This window comes from Sander vitreus, chromosome 8, assembly GCF_031162955.1.
Source record: "Sander vitreus isolate 19-12246 chromosome 8, sanVit1, whole genome shotgun sequence".
In the NCBI taxonomy this organism is placed as follows: Eukaryota; Metazoa; Chordata; class Actinopteri; order Perciformes; family Percidae; genus Sander; species Sander vitreus.
The window spans coordinates 2,679,772-2,692,455 of NC_135862.1; the positions used below are offsets into that span (position 1 = coordinate 2,679,772).

The window sequence follows — 12,684 nt, forward strand, 5'->3', positions numbered from 1 at the left end:
GCATATTTAGGACAGAATCGCCACTTTTAAGATTTACCGTATTTTCGTTTGCCAGTCAAATGGTCTTTTGAATGGGAGTGCTAGCGTAGATGCTAGCCTCAAAATAGCTATTTTTAAACCACTAAGAAGGCTGGACACAACATGAGACTTTGCTCCAAGTATCACCAGGGGCTCTACACCTTAACCACAGCACTGACAACATTGTTTGTGTACCCAGAGTTTACTAAAAAGAACAACTCACCGTAGCGCTTGTCGTTTCCGGCCGTAGCCATTTTATCAGTCAAAAACAATCGATTTCCTAATGCAACGTAACAGGGAGGAGAGTAAAGATGGAAAGCTCCTAAAGCTTAGTTCCAGATAAATGCACGGATTATTTCTTGTTTTGTCGTTATTGAAAAACAATATTGACCTCGTAGTTGAAAAAGGAGCCTCATATGGAGTCCGTTCATTCACATTCGGATATCGACTCGTTTTGACTGCCGAGGTGGTAGCGGCCGTAAACAACAAGAGCTACGGTGAGCTGTTCAAAACCTTTTTAGTTTGTAAGTTTATTTGATTAGGACAATGCACATTAATCAACATTTCTGTAAATGCGCCAGTGTTAGCCAGTCGGCTAATTTTCAACTGTAGTCCTAATTACCTAGCAAACTCTGGGTACACTTTTTAGCCCCCCCAAAGCTCCATTCAAAGCTCATTTTACAGTCTATGTTCTCAAGAAAAAGAGAACAAGTGTTCTGTTCTTTTCTCCAATAATAGTGGTATCCTATTTCTTTTGTTGTCTGTCCCTCCAGAGCTCCCACAGCAACATGTATGTAAGGAGGAGGAGGTTCACTCTGACCAGCAGCTCTGTATTCAGGAGAGGAACTCCAGTCTGGACCAAGAGGACCCAGAGCCTCCAAAGTTTAAAGAGGAACAGGAGGAACTGTGCACCAGTCAGGAGGGGAAGCAGCTTGTACTCAAGCAGGAGACTGAGACCTTTTGTCACAGTAACAACGTAAACGGCACTAACATGTCAGAGATTCACCGTAATACTCAAACAGGTAAGCGTTTTTTATGTGACACGTGGGAAAGAGTTTAAGTATAATTCAGGTTTGAAGAAACACCTGATAATCCACACAGGTGAGAAGTCATATTCTTGCAAAACATGGAAAAGATTTCAGACAAAATAGTTGCTTGTTGGTTCAATTGAGAACTCAGACAGGTGAGAAGCTGTACATTTGCAAGTACTTTTATATATTCATTCTTGAAACTAGCGATTGAGTTGGGTCATTTTCTCTTATTCTCTTATAGATCAGACTTATTTTTGGAGCCACTGGACTACTTTAATGCAATTAACCTAATCGTTAAAAAGAAATATGGTTAGACCTATGTAATAATTGCTACAGGCCTAACTATGATTGTATGTAGTTTCATGTTGCAGCCTGTATGTCCAAGACAAATTTCCCTCGGGACAAATAAAGTCATCTTTATCTTAAAGTTAAACTTAATTTCCCTTAGGTAAATGCATAACCCAGAAATGAACATAAAACATAATATATAAAATATACTACAAATTATGTAAAAAGATCTTGTCAATGTGAAATTACAGTTTTCTACATGTGCATGTATTTGATTCTTCTCCTCAGACGTCCAGCAGCTGTCGGTGGTTAAAGCAGAGGTTCCCCCTGAGCAGCAGGAGTGGAGCTCCAGTCTGGACCAGGAGGACACAAAGCCCCCCCCACACATTAAAGAGGAACAGGAGGAGCTCTGGATCAATCATGAGGGAGAGCAGTTTCAAGGGCTGGAGGAGGCTGATATCAAGTTCCCGTTCACTTCTGTCCCTGTGAAGAGTGAAGAAGATGAAGAGAAAGCTCAGTCCTCACAGCTTCATGAAAGCCAAACTGAGGAGAACAGAGAGGCAGAGAGAACAGAAGCTGATGGAGAGGACTGGGGAGGACCAGAACCAGCCAGGAACTCAGATCCAGATAGTCCTTTACAACCAGCTACTCATGACAAGACTTCAGACTCCTCTGAATCTGAGACTGATGACAGTGGTGACTTGGAGGAGACTAGGGAACCTCAGTCAGGTTTAAACCCTCTGAAAAACAATGAAGTAGCTGTAAGTGATGTGGAATGTAATACTGGAAACACATCAGTTAGATCCTCTGAATGTGCTGGAAGCTTTGGCCGCAAGAAACATCTGCAGAAACACTCTGGAGTCCAAACAGGAGTGAAACCATTTTGTTGCTCAGTTTGTGGTAAAAGATACCTTCTGAAGAAGACCTTAACAACTCACATGAAACTTCATTCAGAAGAAAAATGTTTCACCTGCTCAGTTTGTAAAGCAAGTTTCTGTCAACCTGGCAATTTGGTTAAACACATGAGAATCCACACAGGTGAAAAACCATTTAGTTGTTCAGTTTGTGGTAAAAGATTCACACAAAAGCAACATCTGAAACCACACTTGGCTGTCCATACGGGGGAAAAAACTTTTAGTTGCTCAATTTGTAGTAAAAAATTCACACAAAAGCAACATCTGAAACAACACTTGGCTGTCCATACGGGGGAAAAAACTTTTAGTTGTTCAGTTTGTAGTAAAAGATTTGCACTAAAGCAACATCTGAAACGACACTTGACTTCCCACACTGGGGAGAAATTATTTAGTTGTTCATTATGTGATAAAAGATTTGCATACAAGCAACATCTGAAAACACACTTGCCCGTCCACACAGGGGAGAAACCATTTAGTTGCTCAATTTGTAGTAAAAGATTTGCACTAAAGCAATATCTGAAAAGACACTTGCGCGTCCACACAGGGGAGAAATAATAATTTGTTAAAGGTGTAATATGTAATACTGACAGCTAGCGTTTAAAATGGTTACTGCAGTCCAAATTCAGAATACTAGAGAGAGCCGGCCCCTCCTCCCCAGACTCAAAGTTTACAGGGTTGCCAGGTTGAGAACGCTGAACCCAATGTTAACATTACAAAGTTTACCTTTGCACGGTCAAGTTCCTCCCTACATCTGACTTGATACAGCTTCACACTCCCACCCGTAGTCTGAGGTCATTATGTCAGAGGCTATTATTCCGATCGTCACCAAAAATGTTAGCAGAATTGATCTATACCCATCTAACAATCTACGAATGAATTTTCATATATGTACATGGACATTTACTAATTAATCTAATTAGTGTATGAAAGTGACTTTGATGAGGGAAAGAAGTAAGAACACTTGCGACAATCTTTCTCTCTTAAAAGTAAAAGTAAAAGTACACTGAAGTTTTACACCATTAAATTAACTGAGAACATTAATAGACCATTTATATTCGTATTTGAACTGCAAAGAATGTACTTTTTAAAGAAACCACTTGTTTTAATGTCAATAACAAAATGCTCCAAATGTTTTATACTGCTTTTATTGAAAGTGTTTAAACTTGCTGTATTACCTGCTGGTTCTGAAATGCCACCGAGTCACGGAAAAAGACAATCAGAAAAACAACTGCCAGCAAGTTACTTGGGATAACACTACCGAGCATTGAACACATTTACAAAGAGACTGGTGAGAAAGGCCAATAACATTGTATGTGGCTACACACACACCCTGGCATCTCATTTTAAACTACTGCCATCTAGGTGTCGTTTCTGGCCCCCCCTTCTGACCAAGAACAGATCCAAATTATCTTTTGTACCACAAGCCATAAAAGCCTTAAATCAGTCAAAATGAGCTAGATGTCCAGCTGACCTGGTCATACCCAAGGGTGTATTGTAGTGTGTGATGTATGTTCTTCATGTTCGCCGGTGTCTGATGTACGGACTTTTTGTTTGTATCATATGTCTGATGTTCTGTCACGAAGTGCCTTGCGACAATGCCGCAAACCCAACTGCCCCACGGGGACAATAAAGTTATCTACTACTACATTTTGATAGAACGTTAGCCAACAAGTGTCCGAATGTGGACACAGTGATGCAAAGGCCTCATTCTAAATATCCAACCGGAATATGCTGTTGACATGACCTGTATCAAATTCAGAATATTGTCATATTTGGAATAATAATAGTAGAATATTGGCGTGCATGTAAACGTACTGAATGTTAGCCAGATGCTAGTAGTCATCCAACATCCTGATTTTCTGTTCTACTACTTTCAAGAACAGAAAATCTGTGTACTAACTATTTTTCGTGCATAGGGCGTCCACACCGAAGTGTGGCCACATGCAGTGCACTGCGCGGATGCTGAACTCAAAGCGTCCAAATGTTGAGTTAGATCACTGGACACTACTCACACTCGATGGTCGCCATCTTTGCGACGCCCCCAACGTATTTTTAAAGTTGTTTTGCAGTGGTTATTATTGAAACAGCGAAACAAGAGCTATACAAATGTAATACAATGGGGAAAAGAAGTATTGAACGCGTCAACATTTTTCTCAGTAAAGATATTTCTGATGGGGCTATCGGCATGAAATTTTCACCAGATCAGAATCAGAAAGCGTTTTATTGCCAAGTAAGTTTTTTAACACAAGGAATTTGTTTTCGTGTTGTTGGTGCACGTCACACATTCTTTAGATGGAATATTAAACAATATAAGTATAGGTACAAACATAAGTATATTTACACAGTATGTATTAAGTTAAAAATAAAGAATAAATAAAGATATAAATAAAAAATAAAGAGCATTACAGCAGAGAGAGAACAGTGGCATGAAGGTGGAGAGTCTTGTTGATAAGGCTAGTGGTGGAGGGGAAAAGCTGTTCATGTGACGTGAGGTTTTGGTCCTGATGGACCTCAGCTGCCTGCAGATGTCAGTAAGAACCCAAGTAATCCACACATACAAAGATATCAAAACAAATAAGTCCATCAATTAAGTTGTGTATAATAAAGTGAAATTACACAAGGAAAAAGTATTGGACACACTTGCTGAAATATATTTGATACTCAGCTGTGATTTCTGCCTATTCTTCCACACAAACGGGCATCTTCTATGAACTCTGATCTTCAGTTCTTTCCAGAGGTTTTCAATTGGATTCAAGTCGGTCGATTGACGGGGCCATTCTAACAGCTTGACTTTCTCTTTCTCTGAAACCAATTGAGTGTTTCCTTGGCTGTGTGTTTGGGATCATTGTCTTGCTGAAATGTCCATCCTCGTTTCATCTTCAGCATCCTGGTGGATGGCAGCAGATTCTTATCAAGAATGTCACGGTACATTTCTCCATTCATCTTTCCTTCAATTATATGAAGTCTGCCAGTGCCAGATGCTCAATAAAGTTATCTACTACTACATTTTGATAGAACGTTAGCCAACAAGTGTCCGAATGTGGACACAGTGATGCAAAGGCCTCATTCTAAATATCCAACCGGAATATGCTGTTGACATGACCTGTATCAAATTCAGAATATTGTCATATTTGGAATAATAATAGTAGAATATTGGCGTGCATGTAAACGTACTGAATGTTAGCCAGATGCTAGTAGTCATCCAACATCCTGATTTTCTGTTCTACTACTTTCAAGAACAGAAAATCTCTTGTGTACTAACTATTTTTTCGTGCATAGGGCGTCCACACGAAGTGTGGCCACATGCAGTGCACTGCGCGGATGCTGAACTCAAAGCGTCCAAATGTTGAGTTAGATCACTGGACACTACTCACACTCGATGGTCGCCATCTTTGCGACGCCCCCAACGTATTTTTAAAGTTGTTTTGCAGTGGTTATTATTGAAACAGCAAAACAAGATCTATACAAATGTAATACAATGGGGAAAAAGAAGTATTGAGCAGCGTCAACATTTTTCTCAGTAAAGATATTTCTGATGGGGCTATCGGCATGAAATTTTCACAAGATCAGAATCAGAAAGCGTTTTATTGCCAAGTACGTTTTTTAACACAAGGAATTTGTTTTTCGTGTTGTTGGTGCACGTCACACATTCTTTAGATGGAATATTAAACAATATAAGTATAGGTACAAACATAAGTATATTTACACAGTATGTATTAAGTTAAAAATAAAGAATAAATAAAGATATAAATAAAAAAATAAAGAGCATTACAGCAGAGAGAACAGTGGCATGAAGGTGGAGAGTCTTGTTGATAAGGCTAGTGGTGGAGGGGAAAAAGCTGTTCATGTGACGTGAGGTTTTGGTCCTGATGGACCTCAGCCTCCCTGCAGATGTCAGTAAGAACCCAAGTAATCCACACATACAAAGATATCAAAACAAATAAGTCCATCAATTAAGTTGTGTATAATAAAGTGAAATTACACAAGGAAAAAGTATTGGACACACTTGCTGAAATATATTTGATACTCAGCTGTGATTTCTGCCTATTCTTCCACACAAACGGGCATCTTCTATGAACTCTGATCTTCAGTTCTTTCCAGAGGTTTTCAATTGGATTCAAGTCGGTCGATTGACGGGGCCATTCTAACAGCTTGACTTTCTCTTTCTCTGAAACCAATTGAGTGTTTCCTTGGCTGTGTGTTTGGGATCATTGTCTTGCTGAAATGTCCATCCTCGTTTCATCTTCAGCATCCTGGTGGATGGCAGCAGATTCTTATCAAGAATGTCACGGTACATTTCTCCATTCATCTTTCCTTCAATTATATGAAGTCTGCCAGTGCCAGATGCTGAAAAACAGCCCCACACCATGATGCTCCCACCTCCAAACTTCCCTGTTGGTATGGTGTATTTAGGGTGATGTGCAGTGCAATTTCTCCTCCAAATATGGTGTATGCTATGACAGCCAAAGAGTTCAATTTTGGTCTCATCTGACCAGATAATATTCTCCCAGTGTCATGTCATGTCATTGGCTTGTCCAGGTGTTTGACTTTAAGTGAGCTTCCACATGCCTTTTCTTGTGCGTGCATAGAGGCCGGATACTGGTATTTGCTAAAGGCTACAATTAACAAATCATGTGCACTGCGCACTTACACACAATATTATTCCTGTAGTCTCAAGGCAAATAGGCAAGATGACAATTCAGCATTTACCAATATATATATATATATATATATATATATATATATATATATATATATATATATATATATACTGGTCAAGCATTAAATCACATCCACTTGCAAATAACCATTATAGTAACACAACATATGAGGAAGGCGGTAAACTCACTTTTTCACACACAACCATAGAATTTGCACCTGAATCGTGAGAACAGAGGGCCCTCACATGCTGTCTCATGTTGCTGCCAGCCAGGACAAAGGAAATGGGTGGGACTTACAGAGTAGGCCATGATTAGTAGTGAGTGAAGTCAGGTGAGTTTGGACCATGATTGGGAATGAATGAAGTCAGGTGAGAATGGTTGAGTCCATGCCATGAAAGTGGGCCACTGAATAATTTTGGCTCTATTCTACAGTGAAAAATCGTTTTTAACGGAGTCTGTCTGAAGGAGTTCTGTGATTTAGTAGAAATATCTAAAGTCCAAATGCTGAGAGCGTTGGTGGAGCAGCGACTAACTGCGGCTGCTGAAGAGATATTTGGGCTGTTTGAGAGAACGATAGAAGAGTATGAGGAGGAACTTCAGTTCAAAAGAGAATCACCGACAACAGAAACTTCTGGACGCTGTTTTAAACCCTGAAGTCCGGTTACACAGAGCAGGTTGGTACAGCTTCATTGTTAGTATTAATTTAATCTGCTGGGAAACCAGTGGAAGAGGAAGTATTCACAACCGATACTGAAGTAAATGTACAAATGAAACTGTTAGAAGTAAAGGTTCTGTTTAAAATGTTACTTCAGTAAAGGCATGTAGGCCTATGTATATTCAGGGTAATGTAGTTATTAAAGGTATAAACATGCCCCCTGTGACAAACATTCTCTGGTTTCAGCTCATCCCTCTATTAGTGAATCTCCTAAATTCAGGACATACGGAGGGTGTGAAATTAGGGGCCGTGTTGCACATTTGAATGCACTTTGTCTGTTACTGCATTTTAAGTAGAGCTGTAACCATTCAAATGTTTCCCAGGATACATCTTTTGGTTATATCACTGTTAGGTGACCCAGATAATGACAGTGCAGCGATTCCAGACCACACGGTGGCGGTGATGTGCCTCTGAGCTGTGACATGTACCTGCAGTAAGGTTAAAACCTAGTCTATATCCTTGATGTTCCACTTCCGGGATTGCTCCGTTGCCGCCGGAAAATCTGCCAGATTTCCCTCATTTAGGCCGGATATTTGTTACCTTCCTCTTCCTTTGTGTTGGTGTTCTAAACTCTGGTGGATTTCTGAGGACTATGGTTAACTGCTCCTCAGATCTCTGCAGGGTAAATCCAGACAGCTAGCTAGACTATCTGTCCAATCCGAGTTTTCTGTTGCACGACTAAAACTACTTTTAAACGTACACATGTTCCACCAAAACAAGTTCCTTCCAGAGGCTATTTTGCAGAGGCACCGCCCAAGACGATTGTGATTTGGTTTAAAGAAATGCAAATAAACCAGAGCAAGTCTTCCTCCCATCCCTGAATGCTATGTGGACTAGCTAGATGCTAGACCTTCCTCCATAGCGCTATGGAGGAGGTTCTGGCAAAGCGAGACTAGGTCATAACAGACGGTTTAGTATCTTTTGGTTATAATAACTCTTTGGTTAGTCGTTTATACTTTGCCTCGTCTTTTTCAGCTCACTTCTTTCGTCGGCTTGATATCCACACAGTTTTGGTTTTTCTTTGAGACTGTCATCATCATCTCCTCACCCCAAAAACACGGACTTTCTAGTAACGTTAAACAAACGGTTCTCTGACATAACAGTGCTTTGGTCCAATGTTAGGCTTGACATCAAGCTACTTCATAGGCTGTGTACTTGTGTTATTACATTATCTGGGTCACATAACCGTGAAATAACCAAAAGATGTATCCTGGGATTCATTCAGTAATGTTAAACGGTCACTTAAAGGTGCAGTAGGTAAGACTTATAAACGTTCTGTCATATTTGCTGAAACTGACCCTATGTTTGAGTAGAATTACATGAAGGAAGTAATTTAAAAAAAAAAAAATCTGGCACCACCTACAGCCTGGAGAGAGATTTGCAAAAACCCACTGCTCCCTGTTCAGATGCACCAGTCAGGGCCAGGAGGGGTGTCTAACTGCGTGTCAATCACTGCTAATGCACATGTATTCATTCTCCCTTGTGGGGGGAGGGGCTTGGGAGACTGTTTGGGCTTTAGCAGAAAGGGGGGAGGGACAGAAGTTGTCGATGTTCAAATTCTTTGTCAAGTCCTGGCTCTTCACAATCCTACTGTGAAAAAGCTACCTTTCTCCCTTTTCACTAGGTCCTGTTCCCAAGATTGATACTGCTTGTGTCTGCTTAATTCTTGATCACTGTAATGTTGTAGGTTATTGTTTTAGTGTATTTGTTACTTTATTATTTGACATAGGCCTGTTCGGCAGGTTTAAGGGTTCATAGTGTTTTTCTATGGTTCTGCCTGTGATGTGGGGGGTAGCTGAGTTGCTCACCAGCTTAATCAAGGAGAGTGGATACAGGTTTGCCTCATGAGGTCTTTTCTGAAGGGAGGGGCTGGGGCAATCCTACGGTCAAGAACAATGGGTGAGAGAGTTCTGCAGTAAATTACATGTTTATAATATATATTTGGGGTGCCTATTGCAGTGGGTACACGTATGTATAAATAGTAATGTTAGCAGTAATGGATCGCTCCAATTGGAGTGATGTTTTGAGAAACTTCAGTGTTAATGCTGCTTGCTCAGGTTAGCTCACCTTGTAATCACCTGTGTAGGTGGTATGGTCCAATTGGGGGGGGGGGGGCTGAGTTAGGCATCAGGAGAAGAAAAAGGGGTTGGCTGGGCATGGCTGTTTTATTTGCTGTTGCTTTGCCTCAGTTTAATGTTTTTTTTATTTTTGGTTTGAGTATATGTTTATTTTTTTTGTTAAAGGCACGAATGGTGAACTTAAAAAGCCTACTCTAGTTGTCAATCGTGACTTAAGTTAAACTTAATTTCCCTTACCCAGAAATTAACAAACATGATTTAATATATAAAACATACCCCAGATTATGTAAAAAGATCTTGTCAATGTTGCATTACAGTTTTCTACATGTGCATGTATTTAATTCTTCTCCTCAGACGTCCAGCAGCTGTCGGTGGTTAAAGCAGAGGTTCCCCCTGAGCAGCAGGAGTGGAGCTCCAGTCTGAACCAGGAGGACCCAGAGCCCCCCCACACACATTAAAGAGGAACAGGAGGAACTCTGGACCAGTCAGGAGGGAGAGCAGCTTCAAGGGCTGGAGGAGGCTGATATCAAGTTCCCGTTCACTTCTGTCCCTGTAAAGAAGATTAAGAGAAAGCTCAGTCCTCCATAGCTTCATGAAAGCCAAACTGAGGAGAACAGAGAGGCAGAGAGAACAGAAGCTGATGGAGAGAACTGTGGAGGACCAGAACCAGCCAGGAACTCAGATCCAGATAGTCCTTTACAACCAGCTACTCATGACAAGACTTCACTCATCTGAATCTCAGACTGATGACCGTGCAGACTGGGGGGTGACGAGGGAACTTCAGTCAGGTTTAAACCCTCTGAAAAACAATGAAGTAGCTGTAAGTGATGTGGAATGTAATACTGGAAACGCATCAGTTATCTCCTCTGAATGTGCTGGAAGCTTTGGCCACAAGAAACATCTGCAGAAACACTCAGGAGTCCAAACAGGAGGGAAAACATTTAGTTGTTCAGTTTGTGGTAAAAGATACCTTCGGAAGAACTCCTTAATGACTCACATGAGACTTCATTCAGAAGAAAAATGTTTCACCTGCTCAGTTTGTAAAGCAAGTTTCTGTATGCCTAGCAATTTGGTTAGACACATGAGAATCCACACAGGGGAGAAACCATTTAGTTGTTCAGTTTGTAGTAAAAGTTTCCTTCTGAAGGAGACCTTAACGGCTCACGTGAGACTTAATTCACATGTAAAATGTTTCACCTGCTCAGTTTGTGAAGCAAGTTTCTCTTTCAGTAGCAATTTGGATGGACGCATGACAATCCACACGGGAGAAACAATTTAGCTGCTCAGTTTGTAGTAAAAGATTCACACACAAGGGAAATCTTAAACGACACTTAATTGTCCACACTGGGGAGAAACCATTTAGTTGTTCAGTTTGTGAGAGTCTCTCGGCAAAAAGACAAGTGTGGGTGGAGCAGAAATAAATGAAGCTGCAGAGATGCTCGCTGAGTTCAAGTCTTTGTTCAACACTAATAAGCTATAAACTGTCAGACTTAAGGCGGCTACAGACCTCAAAATAAGCTTGTTTTCAGCTAAAATGACTATACAATCGTTTTTATTTGTCTTTTTTGTTTTCTAGCATACAGCTCTATGGTATCGGCAGTGAGGAAATGTTACTATTCAGCAATGTTTTCTCAACAGTTTAAAGCTTTAGTGTGTAACTTTTTGATATTAACGTCTTACATTCAAGCCATTGCCAAATGAGTCATTACTTAAAGTTCTTCATGGGGGCGACAGAAACTACGCTATAGCTTTAAAGTCCTTACATCCTTGTTTTTGCTTTACTGTAGAAACTGTTTTTGTGCCATAACTGAAGTGTAACTGGAGAAGTGTGGTTAAGTGTTAAATGTGTTCATCTTTCTTCTTCAACATGGCCCACAACTGATCTCATCTCTTTAATAAACTTAGCACAAAAAGTAAGGAAATTTATGTTTAGTAGATTATTTCTCTGTGATAACAATGCTTTTTGGCAATAAATCTTATACCGTTGGAAAGCCTGTTTAGTTCCCTTTCAAATGGTGCCCCATTTGTAAGGAACATGCATTTGTGGGATGATCAGCAGTGCTGAGTATGTGGGTTGCGCCCATGAAAAATTTGCCAAATGTTCTCTGCCAAAACGTTTGCGCTGGTGTCAGCAACACGTGCACTGGAACCTGAACATGTGGAGGAACGTTATGTTCAGTGATGAGTCCAGATTCTGCCTACGGCAGTTAGATCATAGGGTCAAAGTGTGGAGAGAACGCTATGCTGATTGCTGCACCGATAGAGTAACACCTTTTGGTGGAGGCAGTGTGATGGTGTGGGGCGGCATCTCCCTCACTGGAAAAACAAGGCTTGTCATCATTGGAGGCAATCTCAATGCAGAGAGATATAGAGATGAGATTCTGCAACCAGTGGCAATACCATATCTCCACATTCTGGGACCGAACTCTATCCTCCAAGATGACACTCGCCCCCACAGCGCGGGGTTTATCAGGGACTACCTCCAGAATGTGGGAGAGGATGGGATGGCCTGCCAGCAGTCCTGACCTCAACCCCATTGAACACTTGTGGGATCAGCTTGGGCGTGCTGTTCGTGCCAGAATAACCAACACAACCATGTTGGCTGACTTGCGACAAATGCTGGTTGAAGAATGGGATGCTATCCCACAGCAGTGTGTGACCAATAGGTCTTGCTTCTTCAAACGTCAATCATCCAATCCACCAAACAAGTCAATGGCAGAATAAGCTGTTTAGCATTGGCAGAGAAGATTTGGCAGGAGAATGTGCGGTCCTCCACGTAAACTCTGACCCATGCGTATGCAAATGCTGCGTTCATAGACATCAGAAAAACATTTTTCCGAGTGAAAACGTCATCATTTACGTCCCTTCCTGTGGGATTCGGAGGTGGGAAACTCGGGCTAGATTTTGCTAACCGAGTTTCCAAGTTGGTGATGCGTTGTTGACAACTGACGTTTGAAGGAGGCGACTTTGGTTCACTGA

General features: G+C 41.0%; 1 pseudogene across 1 annotated transcript in view; it reads left to right on the plus strand.

The window, feature by feature from the left end:
* The window catches only part of LOC144521786 (uncharacterized), a 15,830-nt pseudogene extending 4,831 nt beyond the window's left edge, over positions 1–10,999 (plus strand). Inside the window, exons 3-5 of the transcript XR_013502354.1 lie at positions 792–1,040; positions 1,626–2,456; positions 10,057–10,999. The product of XR_013502354.1 is annotated as an uncharacterized LOC144521786 (transcript). The remainder of the gene's footprint in view (positions 1–791; positions 1,041–1,625; positions 2,457–10,056) is intronic.
* Positions 11,000–12,684: the final 1,685 nt, after the last annotated feature.